The sequence below is a fragment of the Scylla paramamosain genome, chromosome 7 (genome assembly GCF_035594125.1).
Source record: "Scylla paramamosain isolate STU-SP2022 chromosome 7, ASM3559412v1, whole genome shotgun sequence".
Taxonomy (NCBI): Eukaryota; Metazoa; Arthropoda; class Malacostraca; order Decapoda; family Portunidae; genus Scylla; species Scylla paramamosain.
In genome coordinates, this window is record NC_087157.1 from 7,980,001 (window position 1) to 7,995,000 (window position 15,000).

At 42.1% G+C, this 15,000-nt stretch overlaps 1 long non-coding RNA gene across 1 annotated transcript in view; it reads left to right on the top strand.

The window, feature by feature from the left end:
• Window positions 1-15,000, top strand: part of LOC135101979 (uncharacterized) — a 204,613-nt gene that overhangs the window by 122,590 nt on the left and 67,023 nt on the right. Inside the window, exon 4 of the long non-coding RNA XR_010269478.1 lies at window positions 2,684-2,708. This is a non-coding gene — a long non-coding RNA (uncharacterized LOC135101979). The remainder of the gene's footprint in view (window positions 1-2,683; window positions 2,709-15,000) is intronic.

Genomic DNA, 15,000 nt, shown 5'->3' on the forward strand with positions numbered 1-15,000 from the left:
GGCTTTTCAGGTAGGGAATCCTTCGGTTGATAATTAATTACCACAAGTTTCATGGTTGGCTCAGCAGCAAAGAGTGGAACCTCGGTGGGACAGATTAGCGACGGGTATCGGGAGGGCTGCAGGTCCGGTAATTACCTCCCCTCATCAGGTATTCATGTGGCACAGTAGTATTAATGTGTATTGATCTGAGTTAATTTAATACTCGCCCTGCATAACATAATAAGAGGAAAAGGCAGAGCCGCATTATTTTTGTTGCCATGTTTTTGTCATTATGATAATACAAAATATACACACGTTGTCCCCTGAGCTGAAATTATGATGACCTGATAGCCGCCCAATATTGTCATTTTGGGTGCTGTATATTCACGTCTCTATTTTGCACGCAAGTCTTGTTTTTCTTATATTATATTATTAGTTTCGAGTCACCAAGGAATTTTTTAGAAGAATTAGATTAATTTATGGATAGGGATTACTGATAGGTGCAAGTAAATACATATGTTTCATACAATGACTGCCACGTGTAGGTAAATTCTGAAAATGTTACTATTTCTTTATCTTCTGACTACGGCTTGAATTGTTTCAAAAGTGGAGTATCAAGTGAACTCTAAGTCTATACTGGCTGACTCCCCTGCTTTTCTTTCTCTTTTTTTCTTTTCTTTCCTTTTCTTTTTTTGTTGGGAGAGTCACATTGTAAGCTGGCTTTTTTTTTTTTTGCTTCTTAAGTGTCTTTTCTGACATGTAAAAAAAAAAAAAGGATATGTTGTCTTCTTGCAGCTTTCATTATCTTATGTTCATGATGCAGTGTTCCTGTTCAGTGTTCGGCAGCGTGGCACAGTGAGTAAGCCGAGCACATTAGCTCAAGTGGCGCACGTTTTCCCACATGCAGGTGTGAATTACAAGCGAAAGCAAGGCGGAAAGAGACTTGAGAGCCGGTGGCGTGAGTGACCTGAGCCATTAGCAGTTTGCGCGAGGTGAACGATCCGTACTAACGAGGCGCCAATGGGGAGTTTTCGGAACTAATCCGCCAGATGTCGTCGCTACTGCATATCCCAGAGTTACATGAGCTAAAATATTGTTATTGTAAATCCCATTTGCATACACATGCATAAAATATTGATCATTATGATACTTTCGAAATTCTGCATTGACTTTTAAATATCTTGTATGGATAATTCTGAGAGAAGTTGGTCAAAACAAATATTTTTCTTGATTATTTAGTAATACTGTTGTCAGTATTTTAAATACGGCATATTACAAGTCTAAAATCTATTGATTTGGACAATGAAAAAGATAAAAAATAATACAGTACTATATCGTATAACATAACATACTCAGTAACATCGTGATAGAGTCATTTTCGTGGGGATTTTAGCATCTCTTTCATGAATCAAGTGAACACCAAAACAAACATCTCTCAGGACTGCTCTAGCGTAACGGGAGAGAAACACAGGAAGCCACAGGTTCATGTGTTCACAGTGTTTCATGAAGCAATTGAACACCAAAACAAACATCTCTCAGGACTGCTCTAGCGTAACGGGAGAGGAACACAGGAAGCCACAGGTTCATGGAGCAGTGGCATGGACGCTGCGGCAGGAATTAACTGGTTGTTCAGCTACGTGTTTGTTAACTTCAACTAAGAGGGGCTAGTCAGATTGTTTTGGTTAGATATACAGCATTACTCTCGCCAGGACACTCCAGTTACCTATTTTCAATTAAAAATTGTTGTTTCCATATACTAGGAAGTTGATCTATGTAATCTGTAGCTGTAAGTGGCACAGACATGTCTTCATTTTTATTGTCGTCTACATTAATACGCTTCCGATCATTGTTGTACTTTTTGAAAATCTCGAGATGACCAAATAAATCTAAATGCCAATTCACTACTAAATCAACTAAAATACTTTTGTTAATGCATACAGTTCGATTTTACCTGTGTTACTACTTGGAAGGAATTGTATAGAAAAGTATATCATATAAACTCATTGCATCTTTATGTATATAGAATGACACTGTAGGCATATTTGGTATTGCTCCTATACGTGAGAAGGGGATATGTCTGGTGTTGCCTCCTGGTGACACTCACTAGTTTGCCAAACTCCCCATTAAACCTCATTGACAAGTGAGATCGCTAGTTGCAGCAGTCAAGCACGGGATAAATAACACCATCTTTCTTACCCTCGCTTTCGGAACTTGAAGCGGAATGTGACGGTTGGTGAGTGGAGGTAGTTACAGGCTGACGAGACTCGGGTGAAGGAACGGCTTGTATTTGGTTAGTAGGTGGCGGCGGTGATGGTAATGGTGGCGGCACAAGTAGCGTTAACAAGATGTCTGCGAGATTGCTTTCGTCGCTTTCATTACGCGGATAAGAATGTTTGGAGGCGTCACGTGAACTGGTTTCCGTTTGTGTGTGTGTGTGTGTGTGTGTGTGTGTGTGTGTGTTCCAGTGTATAGTGATGGTCTGTGTGGGATGCCAGGGATCAAACCTCACTCGGAACTAAATAAAGTAACTATATATTGTCCTGTCATGTGTGTGTGTGTGTGTGTGTGTGTGTGTGTGAGAGAGAGAGCAAGCGTACAAGTTTGCCTGTCCAACCCCTTTAGGACATCTTTCTTTATAAATACTGTCTTGTTTGTCTTCATGAACAAAGTCAAGCTAATCCTTTCTTTTCTTTCTCCTGCACAGAAGTCGGCGCGAGGGGCGAGGTTTGGTGAGTACGCTTCTGCTTTTCTTTACTAATGCTGATTTTCACTTTCCAACATTTATCGCATAAAAATCAGGCACTGCTCCCGGAAGTAAAGGAAAAGCAATTAAAACTAGCGCTACAGGTGACGCTTGGATAAAACTTATATATCTGCACTCACGTATGTATGTATGTATATATGTATGTACGCGCAGTGCCGGCTGTGTCGCTTGTGATGCTTCCTATCTAATTTCCAAAGTGCACTTAAACCCACTTCACGCTATTAACACTAAACTGCTTCCTTTTCCTTCCTGCTTCCTTCCTGCTGCTTTTACGGCCTTGACCTTTGATTTGACAACTCTGTTCCTCCGAGAGCAGAATGATGGCAGGATTACAGGGACATGCATATGATCACCGGGAGGGCAGAGGGAGGAGAGGGCAAGGGCCGGTGAGTGGTGTCTGCGGCGCTGTGCCTGGTTCCCTCGGGTCCACCTGCGTCACGATTTTCGTCTCACTTGTCGCGTAAATTCGTGGCTTTATCACCTCCAGTTGGTTTATCTTGATATTTATTGTTTTGTTCGCCTTTCCACCTCCCCTTTGGTTCTGAGGCTTGTATTCATAATCTCTTTAGGGTTCACGAGCACTTTTCAAACCCCGCATACATGATGAGGTAAGTTCTCGTTGGTATTTTCCACACTGACGATACAAAATCCTTGTTAAACTATCATCTGAATCATGAAAACTCAGTAAAATGGCACTAGAAGGAAGCAGAAGTCAAGACAAGACGCGTCAGTGTTTGTAAATACATGTCTAAGCATTAGCATCCCCACTCTGATTCACGTATGTAGACAGCACCTGACAGCACGGTCTCTTTTTACTCCTACTATTTTTTTTTTCCCCTGTTGTTTCCTTGCTTTGTACCATCCCTCTCTGTTTTTCCTTGTATCACCATTTATGTAGTTTTCATTCAATAAACTGTTAAACTGGTACTAGCTTGACTGGTGGCACGAGACGATCTTATGTAAGACTGTGTTGTCTTGCGTGAAGCGTGTGGTGGTGAGTAGCTAGTGACGTCGCAGTGGTGCAGTACAGGTTGTAGTCTTGAGAACCATATTCTGAAACACTTCTGTTCGCACTCAGGACTATTCTCAAAAGGCTTTAGTCGAAATTATTCTGGTTTTGAAGGATGATGTTTACGTCTCTAGTGACAGATTAACAAGATCCTTCCATTATTAACAGGAGAACTCTGCTAATTATCTCGGTGGCTTGGCTTTTGCAAATGGTCGTGGTGAAAGAGCAAAGCGTTTCTGAATACAGGACTGAGTAAGGCGTGTGGTGACAAGCAGGTGGTGACTGGTGACCCCTTGGTGCAGGTACTAGTGTGGAGGTTCGCGTAACAGCCTCGTGCTTTATACTGATCGCCCGTTTTTCCTCCTCGTTCTTGACATTCACTGGGCATCGTGACGTGTAATGAACAGTATAAATTTCACACTTTTTTCCACTGGTCGTGCATGGAAGGGAAACTACAGCACATTCACAACTAGAACGACTCACATAATGGAAACAAAACGCCCACATTTATTTCTGTTTTGCGTGTTTTATGGAACACAATGCAGCGAGGGTAAGGAGAGAGAGAGAGAGAGAGAGAGAGAGAGAGAGAGAGAGAGAGAGGGGAGAGAGAGAGAGAGAGAGAGAAGAGAGAGAGAGAGAGAGAGAGTTACAACAAAAGGTTAAAAAAAAGACATTACAACCAAACCAACACATATTAAAAAAAAAAAAGTGAATATAGCGTTTCCATATCATCACGCCTTCCTTACAAATTTTTTCAGGTTTACTTAAGAAAGAGAAGAGGAGCCCACATTCTGAAACACTTCTGCGCCGCATCTCCACTACATTCAAAACTCTCTATATGAAGTTGCACGGGTTTTTAAGGGAGTTTTTACGTCTCTAGTGACAGATTAACAAGATTCCTGCATTATTAACAGCAGAAACACTCTTGAGGACGCGGTTGATCATCTCTGTGGCCTTTGAAAATAGTCGTGGTGAGAGAGCAAAGTGTTTCTGAATACGCCGCCAAAGATTTATAGATTTCTGGCTTTTGCATCGCCCCTCGCAGGCTTCATAGTCCCCTCTGCCTGACGCCCCTCCATGCCTCCCCCGTGAGCTGTGCGAATGTGGGTGGTGCCTGGTGCGTGAGTGGGTGCTGCGTGGGTAGTGGTCTGTGTTTTGTGTTCACTTGTCATGTTGATTCTGGGATGGAGTGAACTAAAGGTAAGGATTAAGAGAGAGAGAGAGAGAGAGAGAGAGAGAGAGAGAGAGAGAGAGAGAGAGAGAGAGAGAGAGGAAGAGAGAGAGAGAGAGAGAGAGAGAGAGAGAAAGCCTAATCTTTATCACCCCTTTTGTTAATTCAAGTAAAAAGAAAAGAAAGGAAAAAACGATTCACCTTGTTCTCCTCTCCACACGCTCGTGACAGCACATTAAAAAACACGAAAAAAAGGCATAAAAATGAGTGTGCATCCTCCCTTACTTCATCTCATTTGTCACTTAGATAACGCACTCAGCGACAAGCCCTTTTAAAATCTCGCATAATTATGGTCATTTAAACTAACTGGGTGGAAAATTCTTCTTCACCACCCACTGCCAAGAGAGGACGTGCCTGCTGCGCCCCCAAGCTCTCTCCTTCACAGCCCCTCCTTCAGCCCCTCCGTCAGGATTCGTGGGCGCTGCAGTGCTGAGGGTTCTTTCCAGTCATACTCGTAACCCAACCCTCGATGATGATCCCCAGCGCTACTCCGGGTCGTGTTCCAGTGGCGTTGTCTCGTAAAGTTTGTATATAAATCATGTGACGTGAAGATTTTAGTGTTTTAGTGTCACCTGTCACCGTTCTTCTCTTCCTTCGCCTCCTCTTCTGTAGTTGTTGTCCTTATCGTTTTCGTATTCCTCTTCTTCCACCTACTTTCTCCATGCTACTTTCTCCATCCTCTTTTCTCTCCTCCTCCTCCTCCTTCGCCTCCACGTCTCACATTAAGATCTATCTATGTATGGGTGTAGATTATTATAACTAGTACAGTAAGGGTTAAAATAAGTCTGGGTTACGTTTCTTTCTGCCTTTTGCTGTTTAACTTCCTTTGTATTCCTTTATGTTTCTCCTCCTTTCCCAATGCAACAATTAAGTCTGTCGTTACTTATGTCGTTGGTAAACTCTGGGACTGATTCATGGACCTGTTTTTGTTTTTGTTTTGATTTATGTACAGAATGCCTGAATGTTGGCTAAACACACACACACATACACACACACACACACACACACACACACACACACAACACACACACACACACACACACACACACACACACACACACACACACACGTTCAAATTTCCGCACATACGTACAGACAATCATCATCAACAATAAAAAGGAAAAAGAGTAAAAAATGGCAAGTGAACCATCCTGTTTTTTTTTTTTTTCCTCTTTTTTTCAATTAGCGTTACCAAAGTCCGGGAAATAATAGGGGAAAAAAAAAAAAACGCTGGAAAAAAATACTGCTGGAAACGTTGGTTTTTACAAGTTAGCAATTTGACACTGGTTTTGGGGAGAGAGGGCAGGGGAGAGTTAGGGGGAGGAGAGGGCAGGGGGAGTTTGAGGAGGAGGGGGAAGGGTGAGTTGGAGGGAAAGTAACAGAAGATGGGGTGAACATGCCTATACACGCATACAGTATAGTGTATTTTTCCTCCTAGACTATTTTTATGATGGTGATTGTAGTAGTAGTAGTAGTAGTAGTAGTAGTGGTGGTGGTGGTATAAACTTATCTGTAAAAAATATGTGAGAATATGATACTAACTTTGTATGTGTGTGTGTGTGTGTGTGTGTGTGTGTGTGTGTGTGTGTGTGTGTGTGTGTGTGTTTGAGGGGGCGGAATGGGTGAAATGAAATGGAGGGGGAAGGGGAAGCATGTGACTGCCTTGTACAGATCCGTATTTACCTTCCTTGATGGGATGGGAGGAAGTGGAGGCATGGAGGACACACACACACACACACACACACACACACACACACACACACACACACACACACACACACACACACACACACACACACACACACACATGAGAACTCGTTGTCGTTAATCGCTTGCAATTCTTTACTTAATAACATGTGTGTGTGTGTGTGTGTGTGTGTGTGTGTGTGTGTGTGTGTGTGTGTGTGTGTGTGTGTGTGTGTGTGTGTGTGTGTGTGTGTCCCCGTTCCAGTGTGCGAGGACGGATTTATGAAGTCTTGAGATGAAAGAGAAATGGGATCGCTGGGATGAGAGCGAGAGAGAGAGAGAGAGAGAGAGAGAGAGAGAGAGAGAGAGAGAGGAGAGAGAGAGAGAGAGAGAGAGAGAGAGAGAGAGAGAGAGAGAGAGGAGAGAGAGAGGAGAGAGAGAGAGAGAGATGAAAGATAAATGGGATCGCTGGGATGAGAGAGAGAGAGAGAGAGAGAGAGAGGAGAGAGAGAGAGAGAGAGAGGAGAGAGAGAGAGAGAGAGAGAGAGAGAGGATCACTAGCCTGTTAGAGGAATGGAAGGAGGAACTGGTGGTGGATTGAGGTGGAGGAAGTAGGGAGAGGATGAGAGGGTGGAGAGGGGAGAGGGGAGAGAGGGAGATGGCGCGTGAAGGGAAGGGTGGAGGAGAGGACAAAAAATCTTGGCACAGTAAAGACTTATCTAGGAAGAGAAATTACTTATTAGGGCTTGAAATTACGAGTATGTGCAGGGAAATACTGAGGGCACGAGGTCGTCTTTTGCTGGGGGGACTGGTGGTGCTAGTGGTAGTGGTGGTGGTGGTGATGGTGATAGAAATGGTGGTTGATGAGTTTGTGCGTGTTTTGTTCTTTTGGGAATATTGGAAAGGTTGCTGTGCCAGATGGAGATAAGGAAAGAATAATGAGAAAACACGAAAAAAGTATTATTCGTAGAAAGAGGAAGAGAAATGGTGTTTATTTTTTATGGAGGTCTTCAAAATTGTATGATAGCAAGATGAAAGTAAGGAAAGGACACGTACAAAACAAATAAAGATAGTATTACCAGTGATAGTAGTAATAGTAATGATAACAGTAGATATTCAGTTTTAATAACGAGTTCACTGTCACCACCAGCATCACCACCACCACAGCACTGACATCACCGTGACGAGACAATTACAACACCACAACATATCCAAAATTACTCCTTTCCTCCACCAACATCAACAACAACTTTACCACCACCACCAACACAGCAACAACAACAACAACAACAACAACAACATGAACAACAACAACAATAACAACATCTCACGAACCACACTCCCGAAGCACAACCACAGCACTTCTCATCACATCACCCCTATAATGAACACCCTCACCACATCACCGCACACCGTAACACCGACACCCCACAAGCAACAAATTCCAAAACGAACATAAGAAACTGCAAGAAACCAGTGAACCTAAAACATGACCATCCCTTGAAAAAAAAAAAAAATCTACTAGCACACTCATCCACTTAGCATCCTTACCCATAAATAATCTAATTTTCTAAAGCTCCCTATTCGTTCCGCACTGCCAGCCTTGTTAGACGAATGTTTGTGGTCCTGTGTGGATGAGGGGGAGCGGTAGCCTTAGTAGCTTCGTTCCTTTAAGTATGAAAGGAGTATGTATATATTGCATAGGAACGTGTACAGAAACTTGAGGAAATCTATGTCTAACATTCTTGTAAGTGAAAATAATACGTCATCCCAACAGAAAGAGCTTAACCCAGATATCACTCGTATATTCCGGCGCACGCAGCAAGGTCTCTCCCTCCTCCTCTCCTCTCCTCTATGAATTACCCTGACGGAGATGGGACGCAGAGAAGCCCAAGGAGAGGAGATCAGCGGGTCAGTCCTTGGCAGTCAGTCAGTAAGATGTGGTGTGTTGGGCTAATAATTCAAGAGTAAAGCCACGGACGGGATGCCTGTGATCTTTATATCCTCCCTTCTCTTATTCAGATGAGGGAGCTTTGTGTATGTGTGTGTCTGTGTTTGTTTCGAGGTCGCTGATTATTTTCGATTTTTTTAGTCTGAATGTTTTCGATTTTCTACAAAAGTAATCTAAACTGAATGTTTTCGATTCTTGCCAAGAAGTATTATTTTCGACAACCCATTTTATGTTTTTTTGGACTGTTTTCGACACAACTCTTACACATTTAGTGTCCGTTTTGGATTATTTTCGACACAACAATTACCTAGCTATTTACAGTTTGGATTATTTTCGACACATCATTGACCTAAATCAATATTTTTTGGAATATTTTCGACACTTCATTCAGCCATTTTAGACCTTCTTTGATTATTATCTTGTTAGATTAGGTTAGGTTAGGTTAGGTTAGGTTAGTTTTTATAGTCTTTTGTTTAAGTCTAAACGTGACGTGATGTGACAGTTCATTTTATCCAGTGTCGAAAACATTCAGAATTTACCATTTTTTAGTGTCGAAAACATTCAGTTCAATATTTTTTTACTGTCTGAAACATTCATAGTGAAGTTTATTTAGTTTCGAAAACATTCCAACCAATGTTTTTAATGTGTCGAAAATAATCATGATTGAAAAATATATTGCAGAACCATCGAAAATAATCAGTCTAAGTTGCCAAATCATTGTCGAAAATATTCATTCTTAAACATGTTAGTCTGTCGAAAACGTTCAGACTAAAAAAATCGAAAACAATCAGTCCACCCGTTTGTTTCATCTTCCTTTACCTGGATTAGATTACGGAGTGTGTTTATTTGAATTTCTCTCTTCTTGGGGACTCAGACGGAAAGCAGCTTAATAAGAACGAACTTATTACACAGAGACTAGTTATAGTGCAAAAGCACACAAACAGAGTGAAGATACTCGTTGAATGAGGGTATTATATGAACAGACCAACCGACAAAGAGACACACGGACACACAAACTATACGTAAAAATCTGGTAAATACATAGGAGAAGGATATGTGTGAAGACACACACACAGATACACACACAAACTGTACGCACAATACTGGTAGATATATAGGAAAGAGGTATGAGAGAGAGAGAGAGAGAGAGAGAGAGAGAGAGAGAGAGAGAGAGAGAGAGAGAGAGAGAGAGAGAGAGAGAGAGAGAGAGAATAAAGACTGACATTTAGAAGGACAAAGTAAAACAAAACTATTTAGAGAGAAAGAATGAAGCGGTCAAACAGACATATAGACATGCAAAAAAACGTAGGAGAGAGAGTAAAGAATTAAGGACATGCAAAAAAAAAAGTAAATACACTGGAGGAAAAAGGAGGAGAAAAGAAAAAGAAAAATACTGCACGAAGAATAAATAATGAAAGCGCCTCTGTTTCCACTTCATGAAAAGACTCACCAAAGTGGAGAGAACAAGAAGACCCCCTCCAGCATAGACTTGACACCCCGTCCCCCCCCCTCTACCCTTCCCTCCTGACTCCGTCCCCTCCACCCTCTTCATATTCAGCTCTCCTTCTACCACCTCCACACATCGCCTCTCCTTCCTTCACTGTCCATTCACGGGCCACTTCCTTTCCGTCTCTCCTCCTACGCCACCCCCTTCCTTCCCCTTCATCTCCATACACTATTCCCTTCCTTCCCATTTACACACAATCTCCGTTTCCTCTCAACATACCATCCCTTTCCACTCCTCCACACACAGGCGTTTCCTGCAATCCACTCACCGCCCTCTTCCACACACACACACACACACACACACACACACACCACACACACACACACACACACACACACACACATACACACATACACACACACACACACACACACTCGACTGGGTCTTTTCAAAGTGTCCCTCGAGGCGTCAGTAGCAAGAAAAATATATTAAAATTGTTTCAAGGTTTGGTGGAGCGGTGGAGCATTATGTTTCGCTTGCATCACCAAAATTTATCGAACGAAACGAGTGAAATAATACGGCGTGGATGTGCAGCGCCTGGCGGGTGTTGGGTACGGTGTGGAATGGGAGGCAAGGCGCGACAATGGCTTTATTCTGAAACGCTTTGGTCCTCCCGCCACGACTGTTTTCCAAGGGTGCAGAGATGATTAGCCGTCTTCCCAAAGGTGTTTCTCCTGTTGGTAATGTAAAAAATTTTGTTAATCTGCTACTAGTACAGTAAAAACAGCCTTAAAAAACCGTGTATCTTCAATTAAAGCCTTATGAAAGTAGGCGGGGTGCTGTTAGAAGTGTTTCAGAATATTTTTTTTTTTTTTTTATGTAGGAAGGATACTGGCCAAGGGCAACAAAAATATGGTACAGTGTTAGGTACAATTATGCAGGGCGGTGGTGCGGCATTAACCCTTTCACAGCTGAACCATTTTTCTAATGTTAACAAACACTTTTTAGTAACTTTTTTTCTGTTTTTCATCAGTCTCGAATAGTTGTTTAGCTAAGAAAGGAGAGAATTAACGTCGTATTCTCTCTCTTTCCTGGATCTAAGCAAACATTTATTTTTACTGCAGTGACCTGAATGTTTCACAAATGACGATCGTGGAAGTGAAAGTGTTACAACGTTATGATATTAAAAGAAAAAAAGAAAAAATGGGATAAACTGTTGCTAATATCACTTTAATTAGAAGGGCGAGGGAGGATAGGAGATGGTAGAGTGCTCTTAATCTCACTTGACATTATGATACCAGGAGAAACTGTTCTTTATTTATTTACGTTAAGATAGCGAAGGGAAGATAAATGGCAAACTGTTTTTAATTATATTTGTCTAGGATACTGTTGCTATTATTACTTGACATTGGAATAACGAGGGAAGATAATAGATGTGGCAAACTGCTTATTATACTTGTGTGCGTAAAAATAGCAAAGGGGAGGGGGGGGTGGAAGGAAAGAAAGTGGCAAACTTTTCCAATTATTGTTTTACCTTGGACTCCAAAAGACGGATGGTATATATGATAGTTTTTTTTTTCAATAGTGCCTTACGTCACGCCACATCTGTGTCCTGTGATATGAGGGAAGGATTCCGTGAAGGTTAAGGACAAATGAGGCACGTGTATAGAGGCAGCAGTTGGTGAAGGTGAAGAGAAAAAAAAAAATAATCAGAGCGTCATACTTTTATTGAAACTGTCGTACCAAAAAGAGATCGCGAGTATTTCCATCCGAGGTCTTTTGTAAAGTATTGTCTTCCAGTATCGTCTTCCTGAAGGAAATGAGAAGACGATAGTTTTTATGAAGACCTGTGAAGAATCCAACTCAGCAGGGACTTGGAATACTGCGTGTTAAAGCTAAAGAAAAGAACGCGGCTGCTGTCAGTCATGTATAGTGCCACTAAAATTTTTGACGTCACTATGATAACTGATAACTTACAGCGCGCGCGCGCGCGCACACACACACACACACACACACACACACACACACACACACACACACACACACACACACACACACACACACACACACACACACACATGGAAATAATGAACCAGTGGAACAGACGAAGGGGAAAAGAATTTACTGAGTTAAAGGCGTAATTGCAAACTCTATAATTAATGACGCTTGAATTATTTATGACTTTCGGCGCAAGAATGAAAATAATTAATGAAACAATAACACAGACGAACAGAAAATACTATTGTATCATTTTTAAAGTTGGTAATTTATAATCTTGTAATTGATGATCCAAAGATGATGACTTCTTGCGCACAGTCACGAAAAAAAAAAAAAAAAAAGTAACGAGGAGGAAAACTTAGAGACGAATGTAAAATCGTAATGCCATATGATGTAATTGATGATACTGAAATAACAGCTTCTTACACAAACACATCAAAAAATAAATAAATAACAGTGGTAATTTCAAAACTATAATTGATGACACTAAGACATTAAATGACTTGCAGCTCATAACAAACCAAAATAAACAAATATAAGTAACTAAGGAAGTAACGTACTAACAAACCAACTAACTAACAACCCACGAACTAATCAACTAACGAAAGAAAAAGAAAAAAAAGGAGGAAAGGAAGTAAAAAAAAGAAAAAAAAATAACAAAAGAACAAATAAAGAAAAAAGTGTTTATTTAGTAATCTAGAGACATTACTACAAACAATCACACTTGGACAAAACACCTTCACTTCGTACTCTTATTACCTGCCTCGGCCCGTGGGGGTGAGAAAGGACCTCACTGTGGCCTTGACCTTCAATGCACCTTCTCTCATACAGCCAGATATCATTAACCCGTGTTTGTCGTCGCTTCCACCCACCCTGCCTCCATATCTCGTCCTTTGATCCCAGTGGCGGGGCTCGTGTAGTGGACGCTGGCGGTGGAAGAGCCATTCAGGTAGAGACATGATGAGGTGAGTGAAGCCAGCGAGTGGGTAAAGAGCCTGATGGACTTTTGCGTCTCCAGCCAGTATCTTTTTTGTCGCCTTCTAGTCCTCATTTAGATCTTCTTTAGCGTTACAAGTCATCCTTCAGTTCAGGTTCAGATTAATTTTCTTGTGTTGTGATTCTATGTGACTTGCAGTAGAGTGATGGGTTGCTGTGTTTCAAGTTAGGTCTAGTCATCTTTCATTCCCTTATTTAGTCCCCTTCCAGTCATTAAGTTCTCTTCTAACTCTTCTTCAGATAATTCTTAGCGTGATAATCCTTTTTACAGCCCAGATTTAAACACTTTCCAGCCTCATAAGTCCTTTTTTTCAAGTCCACGTTCAGATCCGTTCCATCGTCACCAGTGCTTTTTTAGTCTCCCTTCCAGCATCACGAGTTCCAACCAGCCCCTTTCCAGCGTCCCAAGTAGTCGTTCAACACCGTCATTCGCTCAGATCCTTCCAGCACAAGACCCTCCCGTTTACGCCCCGTCCAACGCCACAAATCCCTTATCAGCCCCTGTTCAGACACTTTCTATCGCCACAAGATCCCTTTAAGTCCCCTTCCAGCGTCATTACTTTCTTCATTTCAGCATCACACTCCCCCGCCAACTCATACCGAACACCACAATTACTTTACCACTAATCAGACTATATCTACCGCCGCAAGGTCCTTTTTCAGCCGCCCATCAGGTCCCTTTCACAAGATATACGCACCTGACTTGTCCATCATCATCCATCGTCATCACCACCACCATCACCACCAACATTGTCTCCGCGATCATGTGCCGCCTTAACTTCTCGTAAGACACCGCCTTTCCCCGCTTAACAACGCTCATTACGGCAGGCTAATGAAGGAAGGGGGGTGTTGCAGGCGTCCTCTTGATGGTGTTGCGTTTGCGCTTCTTCCGGTAAATGTCTCATGATTATCCAGAAAGCAGAAAACGAAGGGCGTAAAGAATAGTGACACAGAGGATAATGGAAAGGAAGGAGGAGGAAAGGGAGAGGGACGAGTAACTGTTAGAAGTGAAGAAAAATGGAGTTTGTCACGAAAAAAAAGGGAGAGTAAAGGAAGAGAAGGGGAATGACAAGAAACTGTTACAGCAACAACCGAGGCGTGCATAGTGGCCTTTCCTCTCCCTCCCTCCCATTTTTATTCCTTCCTTCCTTTCCTCCATCTTCTCTTTTCTTCCCCTCCATTTCTCTCCATTCTCCACCCTCGCGTCTCTCTGTTACGCAGTGTTCGGCCGTGAAAGATTTATCCCTGTCTGGCAACTCTCTCAGAATGAAGGGAAATTGAAAGACGGGAAGATGATTTTGCTCGGAACTCATTACTTGTGCAGTTTTGTCGGTGAGAGTGAGTGGTGTCAAGGGGAAGGTGAACGTGGAGGAGGAGGAGGAGGAGGAGGAGAGGATATATTGACTAATTTTAATTGCGACGCGCCATCGAGGTCATATAGTACCATGGAGTAGGGACAAGAGGAGAGACATGAAGGAACACAAAGGAAGGACATGCATCAGTAGATTTGTTGGTCCTTATGGGGTTGCTGTTTGAGGAGGAAGTGAACGTGGAGGAAGAGGATAAATAGATAGATAGATAAATAGATTGATTGATTATATGCGCCTAAACAACGGAGGAGGAAGAGGAAGAGGAGATAGAGATGGTGGCAGTGATGGTGGTGGTGGTGCTGGTGATGCTACCTTTACATCTACAATCCATTAGTAAATCCGCTTTTTTTTTTTTTTTTTTTTTTTTTTTTTTGTGTGTGTGTGTGTGTGTGTGTGTGTGTGTGTGTGTGTGTGTGTGTGTGTGTGTGTGTGTGGTGTGTGTATCTCTTTTTTCTGTGTCATTTTAAAGATGTTGCCTAATTCCTTCTGTCATTACGGCGTGGTGTGTCGTGAAGCCGGAACCTGAAGGTGTTGGCGAGAGAGACTTAACAACCTGCACCTGTTTAAGC